The sequence below is a fragment of the Pagrus pagrus genome (assembly GCF_965226575.1).
Source record: "Pagrus pagrus genome assembly, chromosome: 6".
NCBI classification, from domain to species: Eukaryota; Metazoa; Chordata; class Actinopteri; order Spariformes; family Sparidae; genus Pagrus; species Pagrus pagrus.
This window is the reverse complement of record NC_140190.1, coordinates 16,663,319-16,678,618: the sequence shown is the minus strand read 5'-3', so window position 1 is coordinate 16,678,618 and position 15,300 is coordinate 16,663,319.

Here is a 15,300-nt window from a genome sequence, read left to right as displayed (position 1 = left end):
ATTAATTCAGAAACTAAAACAACAGTAACAGAAACAGAGGAGGATTCAAGAGTGATGCCATTAAAGTAGCTGACTGTGGTGTTCAGGTCCACACCACTTAAGGCTGTTTTATTCCACGGCGCTTACATTGACAATTCATCTTTATAACACAAATGGAAATTTTCTAACACATGTCAAGTGTCTCTCGCCTGTCAGCCGTCCTTTTTATTTAACATCCGCCCCATTTCCTTTCTTCACCGTCATCTGTCTGATGCCCCATTAACTATGCTGTCCTTGAGCTCCCCTGGCACCCAGTCCCCTTAAGGACAATTTAACCAGCGTTGTCCTTTTCTCGAGTCCTCCTTCCATTCTAATTATCTATTTTAATAGATTTGCTGTTGAGGCAAAACTATACAGGTTAACTGCATCCTTTTTCTGGTTATATTAAAAAGTAAAAACATGGTGGCAGGTGGCAGTACTCATCTCAGTCCTCTGCTGCTAAAGAAACAACAGTTTTATGCATCAGATGTTCTTGGATGGGCTAAATGCAACATGACATTGTTCTTACTTGATCTTGAGTCGAGCGCCGGCTGCTACAACAACTCACTGATGTGCCTGCTGCGCAGCAAGTCTTTTGGAAAGAGCTGAAATGAAGGTCACCAAAGTGTGTGTGTGTGTGAGTGTGTGCATGTGTGGGTGCTCACTCTGACCCAGATTCACCAGTGCAGTGGGGCACTGTGCCAACATGTCAATTCATGGGCACACAGGAAATGGCCAAAACATTCATGAAGGCGGTCAGTCAACAGCGCAGGTAAAGGTCAGGATGTCCCGGTGAGAGATGGATTATGCAGGACATCTGTGTGTGTGTGTGTGTGTGTGTGTGTGTGTGTGTGTGTGTGTGTGTGTGTGTGTTTCCCAAGCAGGTACAACATGGCAGTGCCCAGGCAACCTGCTAACCCCCACAAGATTTCAGCTCTGTGTATTCTTGTCTGGGCTTGTAACACTTTCACAATCACATTTTTCCATCCCTTCTTACTGGATGCTGCAACCTTCCAGAGCCCACACCTTCCTTTTACAGAAAAATAATTAATGAACAATTAAATGCATGTAAACTGTATAATAATCACACTTATCAGACTTACATGGGATTGGTTCACCCAAATAAAAAAATAAAAAATTGAAGTGGTTCCCAATGCCCAAACCAATGTTGCTGCCTGTTCTTGGTGTTGACAATTTTTTTTTTTTCAATGTCATTCAGTTTCATTAAAGGTCTAGTCTGTAGAATTCAGGGGGATCTACTGGAAGCAACGGGTTATAATGTTCATAATTTTGCTTTTACTAGTGTATAATCACCTGAAATCAAGAATAGTTGTTTTATGCTCTTTATATCTTCAGCAGGTCTTCTTTCACAGAGTTTGCCATTTTGCCTCACCAAATTTCTACAGTAGACCAAACACTGGCTCTCAAGAGAGCCTTTTCTAGCGTCCCTGTGGGTCCTCCTACACTCACCGTTATCAGACTGTGGTATTGAGGTGGTACACAATGTGAACATTTTGAGAAACAAACACAAAACCTACACGCTCTGAAGGAAAGGGTGATGCGAGGGGTATTCAGTTGGTTTCAATCTGCAATCTCACAGCAGGATTAAATCCTGGTCATTTAACCAGCTAATTTGTGTATCTACCTTTCCTACCATAATGTTGGGGTTAGGGCAGAAATCAAAACCAAAACTTCCTGCATGGCTCGATATCACCAAAGCTAGGTGAGAAAATACTTTGGGTGACCTAACCAAAAAAATCTTTGCTGTAATGATTGAACCCAATGTTTTTATGTTTTCCTGAAGATTTAAATTTTTTTGATTCTCCTCGATCATAATATGACAAAAAAGGTGGTGCAGCTTATGTACCTTTGGCCGAGGACTGTTCAATAACAGATTTTTGAGGCTTTTGTTTGGGGATATTGCCTCACATTAAAATTGCATTTTTCTTTTGAAGGTTATCCTGCTCATCTTTTCATAAAGCTCCCCTTGTTATTGCAATCTAACAGTGTTGGAGATCTAATATCGAGGAGCTTCCTACGAAAGTCAGTGGTCAATACCCTTATCTCATTTTCATATATCACTCCGGTCCTGTAAGATAACACAGCGATATCAAACAGAGGAGTGGAGCCAACTTTGGACATGTGTTATGAAAAAATCTCTTTACCTTTAATAAAAATGAGAGGGCAGAGAGAAGTGTGGTCAGTGAGAGAGAACGAGGGGTGAGGTAGGAGCACTGACAGACAGACACACAGTACTTGTTTAGCATTGTAAATGACTGGCAAAGCAGGCGGCAAATTTATGGAAGGTCAGGTGTGCCTGTTCAGCAGTGATAGTCGGTGCGATTGCTCTAACTGGCCCCCTGTCTCACCCGACCATGCACGTCCAGAGACTAGCAGGACGTGGCGGACGTGCTGGAACTCCCAGGCCCAACATTATAGCAGAAACGTGGGATGATGGCTTTTACAGTGTGGCTGTGTCAGATACAACTCTGTGTGTCTGCATGCGTTGTGGCTGATAAATACTCACGCTGGATCACACTCGTATCACAGTGTAGGTCACTGGAGGTCATTAAACAGACTCCTCTTTCTAACATCTTCAATTACATCAATTATTTTTGCAATTTGTAAACCAGTTTCCTGCAATCTTACATATTATTCATAATGGACCAGCATAAGTAGAAATGAAAATAATTGTAAACTCTGATAAAACGAGAAGAATTCAGACAAATAAAATAAATTGTTTTATTTATAAACTTTAAATAATTCAAATGGATGTAAAATTTCATCCCCAGACTCTAGGTCAAATCTATTTCCAGTCGTGCTTACACATCAGAATGAATCTCACCTAACATGAACTCAAAGCAAAAAAATGCGTTGGAAACTTCAACACCATGACATTGATAAAACACACCATGGGAAGGAGTGTGCAGAATTTTTACAGGCAACGAATGCCAAGAAGAAAAGTGCTCCGCAACAACCAACGCTGCTGGAAACACTTCAGAAGCGTGAGAAATAAGAGCGCATTTTATTAATCAAGAAAAATAACATAATTCATATCAAAATGAGGATGCTACCGTTTGACCTTCCACTTCAGTTTAAAGACAGTCTCAGCATTACCCAGCTAATAATATTTTTTTTATTGTTTGCAAGCCTGTGGCACCAAAGTTTGTTTTCTTCTCCTGAGATGGTGACAGCATGACCCGCCCTACTCTGCCTCTGATTGGTTGGTACTTGGGTTGGTTAGATTTAGGCATGAAGACTGATGATTGGTTAGGGTGAGGGTATTGGTTAGGTATATCTGGGTAAGCCAATCAGGGGCGGAATAGGGCCCCAAGTACGGCAAGCAGCTAGTGAGGAAATATATTAGAGGGGGGAAAAAAATAAAAAGGTGCAGTTTATGATTCTCTCTCTCATGTGAAATAGGAGGGTTAGTGTGTGACTGTGTGAAGATGCTCAATGCGTGACAGTCAATGCATTGGACTTGGCAGCTCTGATGTATAATACCAATACTGTTAGTTTCATTGAACTGAATGTGATCCCTGCATGTCGTACAAATGTGTGTGTAGGGAAAGGCACAAGTTGCGTGTATAGACTACATAAACTGCAGGCTATATAGTACAATGTAAATGCACATTTCACAAAGATTGCTTCTCTCACGGCATTTTCCCGCCCACCAATACCTGATTCTTTTCTTTCTGAATCATTTGTTATGCTTTTCCATCCTTTTGAATCTCCCGTATTAGCCAGTATCTAACGATTTCAATTCCATTATCACCTCTCTCTCCCTCCCCCTCGCCCTCTTTTTCTAAATCTAATCCCCCTGTCCACCCAAGACACCATCAGCAAGCCCACCCTAATTGCAGGGAGCAGATTCTTTATGAGAACGGTGATTCTGCTGAGAGGAGGAAAAACAATGGAAGCAAATGCTGTTTCTATTGATCAGCCAGTGTTTCTGTTCTCCCTCCAGCCGGTTGTGTTTACTGTTCCTGCTCAGAGGTCTGATCTGTCACAAGATTTAGTGGCCTGGGCGCCCATATTAGCCTCTGCAGGGAGAATTTCAGTAGCTGGGCAGAGCCAAAGCGTAGCTGTAAATACATGCTGCTCTCCTAACCAGACGAGCATGCTTCGTGAGTTGTCTGGAGGAGCGTCAAACATGGCCATTAACTCCTGGCCCACACAGTGCAGACTGCACAGAGGGCAGTATATCATAGGATTCAAATTAAAGTGTGCGGTGACAACAGGCGGATCAACAAGTGGAGAGGAGTTCACAAAGAGCAGACTAAAATGACTCATTCGTGACTCATATATGTTTTCCTTCACACCCCCCTCTGTTTTTCATGGTCCCACTCGGTGGACGCTGTGACAGATTGCCTCACCTCCAGCGACAGGTAATCTATAGGAGTAAATCAGAACGGGGCTGAGGCCAAAGGATGGCTGGAGCGGGCTACAGATAGTGGCCTGCTAGTCTGCTGGCCTCTCCACAGCCTATCAATAACCCTAATCATGATGGAGGACTGGTTAGATTAACTTTCCACACTGTTACCGTGTCCTATCAGTCATGGAGGCCTGTGGACCGGGGAACCGAGTGTTGCATTTGCATAGGGGAAATTACACACTGCTAATCGTTCAGAGGGAGGATCTCCTGGCTGACCGCGGAGAAATCAGAGGTCAGTCCAGGACACAGAGCCTCAATCCATAGGAGTGAAGGTAGAAGTTATAGGTGGTGTCTATGAGTGAATTTCTTCCTCCTCTCTCTGCCTCTCAGTGTGTGTGTGTGTGTGTCCGCACACTATAGCTGGTTTGCACTTCTCTCTCCATCAGCGTGACAGGTAGATGAGGTTGTGAATAAAGAGTTCTGTCATCTCATCAATAGTTATCAAGGTCAGGGTCAGAGAGACAGACAGGTAAGGTGATTTATTACTGGAGGCAGAAGGTGGAGCGTGAAAGAGGGAAAGTGGGGAAAGGAAAGGTGAGGACATAAAACAAGGAGGAGTAAAAAGCCAGAAGAGGAACATTAGAGATCAAACAACGCGACTGATCCAAGGACAAACACGCAGAGACACTTTTACACGACACAGTGCACTGGGAAATGTTATAGCAGCGAAAATGCTAATATAACGGCTGGAAGTCTGATGTTTACTCAGAGAGAGGTCACGTTCGGATGATTTTGAGTCCACCAATCAAGTATGTTCAACATGTCCACCCTGCACAAGTTATCAGCAAATCTTCCACAGCACAGATCTTCTCATTAAGGATTAGTGATGTTAGAAAATGTGAGGATTTGCGACTTAGATGACCTGTGATAACTCATGGTGCAGCACTGCTAATTAGCCCGTAGCTCTGTTCTTTTTCATATGGCTTTCTTTAATGCAAAACTCTTTCTGATTAACTTTAATCACTTCACTCCATTGACTGAAGATTTAAAATTAGCCTGCACAACCTCGCAACACAAGTCACATTAATACGCTGTAACTTGTACGCTCCTCAGCTCGCTGTGTTTCTTAGCAATCCCCCTGTCAAATTACACAAGTGTCAGGCTGACACAGTTAATCCACCACACTGTTCTCATGAGAATCCTCCAACGGCTAATCGTGCTTCAAAGAATAATTGCAGTCATTTAAAAGCAATGCGTGAATGGTGTTTGATAATATGAGTTCATCTTCCCTAAAGACTTGTTTTTCCCAGTGTTCCTCCACACCCTACTTTTTGCCAGTGGCAAGGACTCTGTGGGGTCTGCTGATTACTCCTGAATGTTCATCCTGCTATGAGATTGGGGCCTGTCCTTTTGTGTCGCATCTATTTAACATTTATGTCTTTAGGCACCAATATCTTGACCAGGTCTCTCTTGAGAATGAGATCCCATGTCTCAATGAGATTAGATGTCTAAATAAAGGTTAAATACAGTAAATACAAATAAATAATATTGAGATTAGGCTAAATTAAATATAATGTGTATTTAAAGTCCGACTTTGCATTAAACATTGGTAGCTTGCTGTGTCTTGCCTTCGCCCATTGTAAACTGGATTTGGCCCCAGTAGCCCCGCAACCCCTCCGAAAAGGGGGGGATAAAAGCGGCAACACCCCGCGACCCAAACAGGAATAAGCAGACAAGAAAACGAACGAACAAACGAACAAGCTTGCTGTGTTGAATTTTAAAGCTGCAGTATCTAAGCATTCTAAGCAAAATTAGCTAAAATTATCAACAGTGTGTGAAGAAATAACGATTTTAATCTTATGATGTCTTTACTTTGTTACAGAGATATCTACCGAAGTTAGCATGCTAACCAGCTAGCTAAAGCCCGTCCCGGTCCACAGCTTCTGTGCTAGCGTTGTAAACACAAACACACCCCTGCTCCCCCAGCTCTCAGTCTAGACTGCTGGCTGCATGGCTAACTGAGCTAACTAGCTAAGAGCACCTACAGTTAGCGGTTGTTCTGGTGATATTGTTAGGTTCAGAAGTACTGTAAGGCTAATTCTTGTATTTCAGGAGTTAAGTTAATTCATAGGTTTAAGTTAATTTGCCAAATATATATTGACACTGTGTACAAAGCTTGTTATTTGTACGTTTATGTTTACACAATTATTATTTGCATATTTACATGTGGTAACAGTGACCTGTTGAATCTGCCTCTCTAGTTTTCTTGCATTTACCTTGGTCCGGGTCCTGCTGACTCCTTCGCTGGTTTGGTGCTGTGTGTGAGGGACAGGAAGTGTTGTGTTGTGAAGCTGCTCGTGGAGGACGCTGCTCAAGAAGTTATCTGTCTCCATCCTGCTGTCTCTTTCCATAAAGACCAGTCGCCACCAATGACCTCAACGTTACGCTAGAGAAAAAGTCAGAGGTTCACCAAAGTCATAAGGGACCATGATTTTCTCTAAATGTCATGGCAATCCAGTAGCTGTTGAGATGTTTTAGTCTGGGCCAAAGTGGTGGACCGACCTACTAAAACTGCCCTCTCCAGAACCATCTCTAAAAGCTTCTAACTAACTCCTGAAAGTTTTATTTGTTGCATTTACTTCTCTGTTTCTCAGCTTTTCTTATTCCTCATTGTCCATCTCTTCTCTTGTGTGCTCTCACTCTCTCTCACACACCCATGCATCATGTTTTTTTCTCTGTCTGCATCCATGTACCCATCCATCCACCCTTACAAAGGCCAATCAGGTGACTCGAGAGATGTTTACTAAGGAGCAGTTTGTGGCTCCATAAAAGGCGTGACACAGAGTCAGGGTTGTCGGGCCTGGAGTGACGGATAGTACCGGGCCTGCCTGGCGGAATAAATAGAGGCATTAGCAGCTCTACAGCTGGCCCATGCTACTGCCGAGGGTTACTGGCCTATGAAATGTGCAGCATGGCAGTGTCCTGGGCCTCACCACAGTGATGAATGACTTATATTCCTCCGTAAAGCATATTAAAGTCAGATTGCATGATGGATAGCAGGCAGAAGACAGCAGGAAAGGAGGAGAGGGAGGAACAAGGGGGAGGATTAAGGAAGTGGGGGAGAGGGCTTTTGATAAAATATGTAAAGGGAGGAAATTAAATTCCAGACAAAAATATCAAAACTTGCCCCCCCTCCCTCTCCTCTACCTTACATTTCTAGTGACTAATGAAGAGAGCAGAGGCAATTTTGAATTTTTAATGAGTCCCCTTTAGGTCCCTGCACAATGTCTGGTCTTTGTTACCTCAGCAGAACGCTTCTTGTGCACTTGCTTCACTTCACACAGTTCAGGTGTGCTAAGGCAATATTCAGATGTTGCATTCACAGATTTCCTCAGGTAACCGTGCACCATTCGCACCTTCGAGAAAAGTAAATTCAACTAAACTTCAGGTGCCACCGAAATGTTTCTAAATCTACAATTGACAAACCGTTAATATCTTTCTGTTGAAGACAGGAGCAGTTTTTACAGAAAAGTCTGTTCCTGTTTGTTAAACTCATTTAACTCACCCGAAGATGGACCATGGCCACTAATGTGGAGTATGATGCATTCAGGTACAGGTTTTAACAACTTCAACTCTCTCACAGCTTAAAAACGTCTGCATCTCTTCAACAATATATTAATTACAAGATGTTGTGACTTTCAGAGGCTTAATGAGTCAAGTTAAATTGACAATGGAATCAAACTTACCAGCACATCTAATGCTCACTAATTAAGTCTCGCACCTGACCAAGAAATAGGGCCAGAAATAACTGGGCTGTCAATTTCAGGGGTGGAGGTTACTAATTACATGTCCTACAATTGACTGTAATTAAGTCATTTTTGGGGACACTTGCACTTTTATGAATGTTTTAAACTTAATACCTAAGTATGCATTACACCGTGTAATCTACTAAGTTACTTTTAAAATCATAATTGTGCACTGAGTACAATTTGAATTAATATCTAAACCTTTCATCTGCTTTTTTGTAGCCAATAAGGGTATCTGATCACAAACAGGCCAATGAAAACCCTGACATACAGAAAAAACATTAAACTCTGCAGCAGGCCCAAGATTGGCGAGGTGACCACGTCCACTGAGCAGAACAGAACAGGAGTCTGGAGTAATTAAGATTGAAGATTTGTAGAAACAGAAACCCCTTTGAATGAATGCATGCTATTGATAACAGTTAAAAAGTAACTAATACTAGCAGTAGTAGTGTTTGAGAGGAATACTTTGTACATTTACTTAATTATTATCTTAATACCAGTACTTTTACTTGTAATTGATCCATATTTCAGTAATGTAACTGTACTCGTACTTGAGTGCAGATTTTCATTACCCATCTTCATTTGCACCACTGGTCACTTTACACCTCGAAATGAGATACAGCATGTTAATTACTTCTTATGTATGCAACCAGACATGAGGAGTCACAAGTAGAAAACGTTTGGTTTAGGGAATCATAAGAAGAAGAAGAGTTTTTATTAGATCACACATCATACAGTGCACAACATAGTCAAACTGGTACTCTGCACTTAACCCATCCCGAAGGGAGTGGGTTAACCTTCACACCCGGGGACCAACTCCAGATCTTAACCAGCGCCTTTTTATCAAGGGTACCGACTGAAGAATCAACCTATTTGTGCATGTTTTGATGGTGGGGGAAACCGGAGTACCCGGAGGAAACCCACACAAAGGATGAGAGCCAATGCAATAAGGTCAATGACGGGGTATACCGCTGACAGGCCATTGGCATATCATTAAAATAAAGACAGACAAGTGTATCCACTATTCCATATCTAGCAATTGGTACCCTCACATCACTGCGACTCTGTCCTGACTGTGGGAGGAATCCAGAAATGATGTTAAGATTAAATAATAAAGAGAGCATAAGAAATGTAACTACTGTGCCTCTCTTGGTTCACAGATCATCTTAATGTATATTATCCATATATGGGTAAAACGTTTCCCTGGCTCCCGGTCAGGTTTGCACTTTTAAGAATTTTGATTAAACACTCAATTTAAAGTTAGTGGAGAAGGTGGGGATTGATTCTGTGCTTTTGTTCCCCTCTTGCTGTAAATCACTTGAAGCCGCCATAATGTTACTAAATACCACTGGGTGCCAAGCAGACCTTTTCAACACTGAGTGTGGGCTCTCCTCATCATGGATGAATAGTGGAGTTTTCCACTGACATGACTCACTACAGGTACTCAGTCACACACAGAGGATGATGCTTGAAAAGTTCGTGTGGAAGTTCTTTCAAACTCCAAGTACTGTAAAATGGTCTGAAATAAAAGGAAACCAAGTGAGACATTATTTGTAATATCGATTATTAATTTATTAATGGTATGAAAGAACATGAGTGAATGAATGAATGTGGCAATTCCATAATAAGCGTAGGACAAAAATGTGTTAATAAATGATTTTTTCATTATTCTTGCTCAGCACTTCGCCATTATTTCATTTTTGAAAATGGTCATAATTACATGGAAATTTCCATTTTCATTAGTTAGCTGTCATCACAGGTTCAGTCCTGTAATTGGTTTTTCTCTGTGCTGATGTGATGTCAGTGTGATGAGTGGACATGTTTCGTGCAGGCTGGATCCAGAGTAGTTCTGGCGGTGCTGCTGAGGCAGACCTTCACATGCAATTTCCTGGATAGTCGAGCTCCCCGCAGCCGGGAGAATATTGCACTCCACTCCACGGTCAGCGGACACCGACTGATTGGCAGAAGGACTCAATGAGTCAATCACTCAGCTGATCAAAACCTGATATCTTCATTGGTACAGGAGTAACTCTGCGTGACATTTTTACCTTCAATATCTCGACGCGTCTCATGAGAGGAGATTGATCCCTGGCCTTGTCTATTTAATCACAGGTGGAAGGTTGGTATTGACTTATTGGCTTTGAAGTAGAGTGGTGCACAGGCCACATTGACTCTCCTGCACTGAGTGAGTCCACACTATGTGCTGAAAAGAGTCATAACCATGTGCATGTGTGTTTGCGTAAGCACGTCTCGTAAAAAGAAATGCAAATGACAAATTTGAAAGTGATGCATCGCAGCGGCATGGCTGGTTGCCTTTCTGGCAAGGCTGATCCCTCATTCGTTATTAATATATTTATTATTTGTTTCATTAATTTATAGAAATGATCAATCACTTTAAATGTAGCCAGAATTAATCCTCTGGCGATGCTAATCGTGTGGAGAAAATTTGAAACGGTGCATCATCAGTCAACTGGCTCCATCAGACTCTGTTATCTGAACCAAGTGTCCTCTCGTTTTAATTTAATTCAGCCCCCCCCCTCCTCCCTCTCTCCCCCACTCTCTCTCACTCTCTCCCCCTCTACCTTCACTTGCTCTCTCTCTTGTTCTTCGAGAAGGAAAATTACACCCCCAGTCGCAGCACAAAATGATTTTGGCAGCCTCGTCTGACAAACTCCTCCAATCACTGTCTACTTCGCCGCCGTGATCAGACCTTTACAGCTTTACACTTAATTTCCAAAGCTGATATCAAACAGTCATCAATCAACCGCTTTAAGTTTTGGAGTAATAAATGTCCCCGGACTCAGAATCACATCAAGCAGTTAAAAAGTCCGTCAACAAGAACTTCTAACTCTACACAGTGGCTGTTTACTACTGTTGCATAATTAAAGCTCTTATGAATAACTAACACGCTGCATTTAGCCACACCGCACTCTCCCTGCGGACAGGCAATAAATCCTCAGAATGCTCTTACCAAGGTCAGGGGTCGAGCTAATGTCTCATTAAAAACACGTTTTCCCATCAGGCCATAAGGGCTGAATGTGGAGTGATAGACAGCCTCAATGTATTGATCATGAAATTACAATTTAGACCTGGGTACGGCAGCGCTTCTCAGCCTTGCTTACAATTTTGCCCAGTGGGCTCTCGTGGTATTGTAGCGAAAGATTCCCACGTGGCCTATAAAGCATTTTGCCCATGGACCAACATTGTAAAAGAGATGTCTGTGAAACTGCTGTCTGTTAAAGACACTGCGAACTGCAAACAAGATCAATTATGATTCTTTCTATAATCCATTTTTGATTCATGGAGGTTATATATTTGTAAAATTTATGAGGAAAAGCGATTTCAACATTTGTATGTACTTTGCATATTCGGTGGAAGCTGCAAAACATTTTTGCCAATGTGCAAGGCGAGTGATTTATTGGATTGAATAGGTACCATGTTTGCACTCGGTATCCACAGTACAGTTATTATACTTGAGGGGCATTCCACCTGTAATACATCAAGTTTACACGCAGTACAGAGAACAGGCAAACATGAAGAAACATCAGAGAAACACAAAGACTTAACTCAACAGATCACTCGACACTGACTGAACAAAAGACTGCACTTAAACACAAACTAAATGAATAAGGGGATGTGTTCAGGTGGAGTGAGGCGGAGAAACACAGGTGAGGTTAATTAATGGAAAAACGCTAGCAACAGGAAAGGGGCTGCAAAAACAATGGGAAAAGAGAAGGCTCATGAAGAAGATGCAGTGCAGGTGTGGAGGGAAAGTGGACTGGGAAAGAACTCAGGTCACAGGGCTGGGCTAATTAAACAGATACAAGACAGGTGTGGAGGGAAAATAAGGCAGGTGAGGAGCACAAGAAAACAGGAGGGAAGCAGATGATGGAAAAAGAGCTAAAGACACCACAAGAACCTAGAAAACACACATAAAACACATACAATGAAACTAAAATAACAGGAATATGACAATATTATGTTTATATGTTTTGCCACATCTGTTTCTATAAACGTACAGTCAAACTGTCGTGTTTACATCTGAGTTGCTTAGTTATTCTTAGTCACAAGGTTGACTGTTGTGGACCACACACACTCACACACTCAGCATGCTAAGACCTTGGAGCTACCTGGCCAGACCCTTTAGAGTAATTAAACAAAAATAGAATATGAAATGGACCATGAAGTGTGGATCAGTGAGGAGAAGCTGGTTGGGGACTGATAGGTGAAGGTGTTTGTGTGAGTGTGTGTGCGTCAGGGACCAGGAGGGTGTGTGATCTTGCACAGCGGTGGCACCGGGACAATCCAGGGTGAAGTTGTTGAACTGTATGATGAATGTTGCTCCATAACCGAGAATGAGGGGGAACGCTTAAACTCTTTCCACCGATCACCTCCCCTGCAGCCTGCAGGAAACCACCAGGGAAACGTAGCCTCTGCTCTCAGCAGCCCGGACAGCAGAGGACACACAAAGACACACATTATACACACACATTCAATCAGTCCACTTTCCATGTGCTGATCCATGTTGGTTTAAACATCAAACATTAACAAATATCAGCAAACCAAATGAGCACAGGACGTGGAAGTGGAAATTGTCCGCGCTCACAGCTACATGTAATTAGAAGTCTAATCCTCCGCTTGTTTGGGATACGTGTCCATGCATGCAGGGAAAAATATGCAGAGTTGGCACTGCGTTTCAGCCAGTGAAGCAACTTTGCTGAATTTCATTTACGTTTGTGGATGTGGTAGATGTTCTCATTCAACAGCTCATGCTGGCTGAGCATGGGGTGACTAAATATCACACACAGTGATTCTTTTCAGAGACCAAGTTTGTGTCCTTCTGGTGTCAGGACAGTCTCTCTACACTCAATTTAGCAAGGTTCCTCTGTACTACTCAATCAGACAAACCCCTACAGTAAAGTGCACAGACACACGCACGCACGCACACACACACACACACACACACACACACACACACACACACACACACACACACACACACACAGACACACACACACGTTCTTACACACCACAGGGGAACTGCCATGGCTCTGAAGGTCACCGGCTACAAAACAGCTTTGATTCCCAGAGGTTTACATGACTTTCAGACACCCTGTTCACTTTTGCCACTTTCACTTTGAGAACATCGCCCACTGGTTTTTCTGCATATTACTGTGATAATCCATGTGCTGGTGTTCAACATGGGAGGGATTACCGCCATGAGGGACAAGTGGCTTCAGGGAGGAGGAGACATCTTTCACGCTTTGGCATGAAAAACCTCCTCAAACATGTCACAGCGGCGCAGTTTGCTCACTGTAAAATGGGCTTATATAATACGACCTAATGCCTAATTGAGCATCTACTGTAAATATAAGCATCATTATATTGTGTGAGGTTTATTTTGGCACGTCAGAATACTTGAACGATTGTGAGATATTTCTGGAAAGTAATTTCCACTGCTGTCAATCACAAAATGCCACACGTGACTCCGAGGTTTGACAGAAATCACTTTATTTGGTAATGTTGAGAGAGCGTGCATTAGAAAGGATTTTACGCTCCAAACTGATGAATATGCGAAGTAAATGATGATGCTGAAATCTCATCACAGACTTCTTCACTGTAACATTTTATATAGGAGAAAGTTGACCCAACCTTCAACTCAGCCCAGTCGCCAGAATGACGTATTGTCATTGTACATTTCTGCATACTGTAGAATAAAGTTAACCGTTACTCCTAACCCTCAACGTAAACGTACATTCAACTTATGTGTTCCATATGAATCATATCAACATTTCTACAATATGTGTCGCATCACCAGATGACTTGTACATGACAAGATTTTCATGCCAGTAAGAAGAGGAGATGGAGGTGGAATTACAGCTAAATGGGAGACCACTGTTCAAGATGGCATTTCAACATTGGTAAGCAAAATATTATGGATGGATATTTTAAACCAGATGTTGTGACATTTTCCAGCTGTGTTAGTGGCAACAAACCCGATTATATTCAATGAGACTTAAGAACAATTCGCAGCCATGTTTGTGATCTTGATAACAAAGTGTTTTTTGTGCCATTATCGGAACAAACATCTTGTTTTCTCAACATAAAATTTAACCTAAATTAAACATAAAGGTGAATCATAAAGAAACAAACATTCCACATGTCCTAGGTTATAGTTAACTTATTTCCTGTTTTATTTTGAAGGTTATATGCGCATGTGTCAGGTTTTTCTTTCCACTTCCTGTCTTTGTCTGTTATATGACAATAACAGCTCAGCAAAATGTGTTTCTGAAGACATTTTAGGTGAGAAATAGGCAATATGTTGCAAAATCTGTCTTCATTTTAACTCAACAATGTTTAGTTTTATAGTGTTTCATGAGTTTCCAGAGGCATCGTGTCTCACTGTGTTAACGTTAGACAAAGTGGACCCAACTGGAAGAAAAACAGGCAGGCACGTAACTAAACAAAAAGCTAGCTTTAACAGTGGAAGCTGTAATCCAAAACACCAAAAATAAAAAGATCAAACACAAAACAAAACAAAGTACAACCAAAAAAGTGAAGTACAAACCAAAAGGCGAGGTACAAACCAGGAATAACATGAGGAAACAGGAACAACGGGAAGACATAACAGGGAGACACCAGAACATCAGAGCAAAACAGAACAGACTTACTAACACAACACAGCTGAGGAGCAAGCTGTGGTTGGGTCCTTTTGTAAAACCATAACACCGTATAATTGCCAGCATTTACTGTATTTTGGCAGTTGGGTTGATTAACCTAATGGAACAAAACACCAAACTGCTGCTAAAACACCACACAGAGCCAGACGGATGACATTTTTTTGACCATCTGAGAAATTACAGTTTGTGCTCCAAAGACAGAAAAAAAGATTTATTTGCTTAATCACAGGAGCAAACAACATGTTGAGGAAATGTAAATGGCGTCCGGTCGGTGTTGTGTTGGCTCAAAAGGTTAATGAGGTGCGTGTTCGCTCAGAGACAACGATGCTCTTTACGGAAGAGGAGGCGTTGTACGCCCGAGGGGCCACCATAATGACACCCCTCAGATCTCATTATCAGGCTTATTGATTGGTCATGGCCA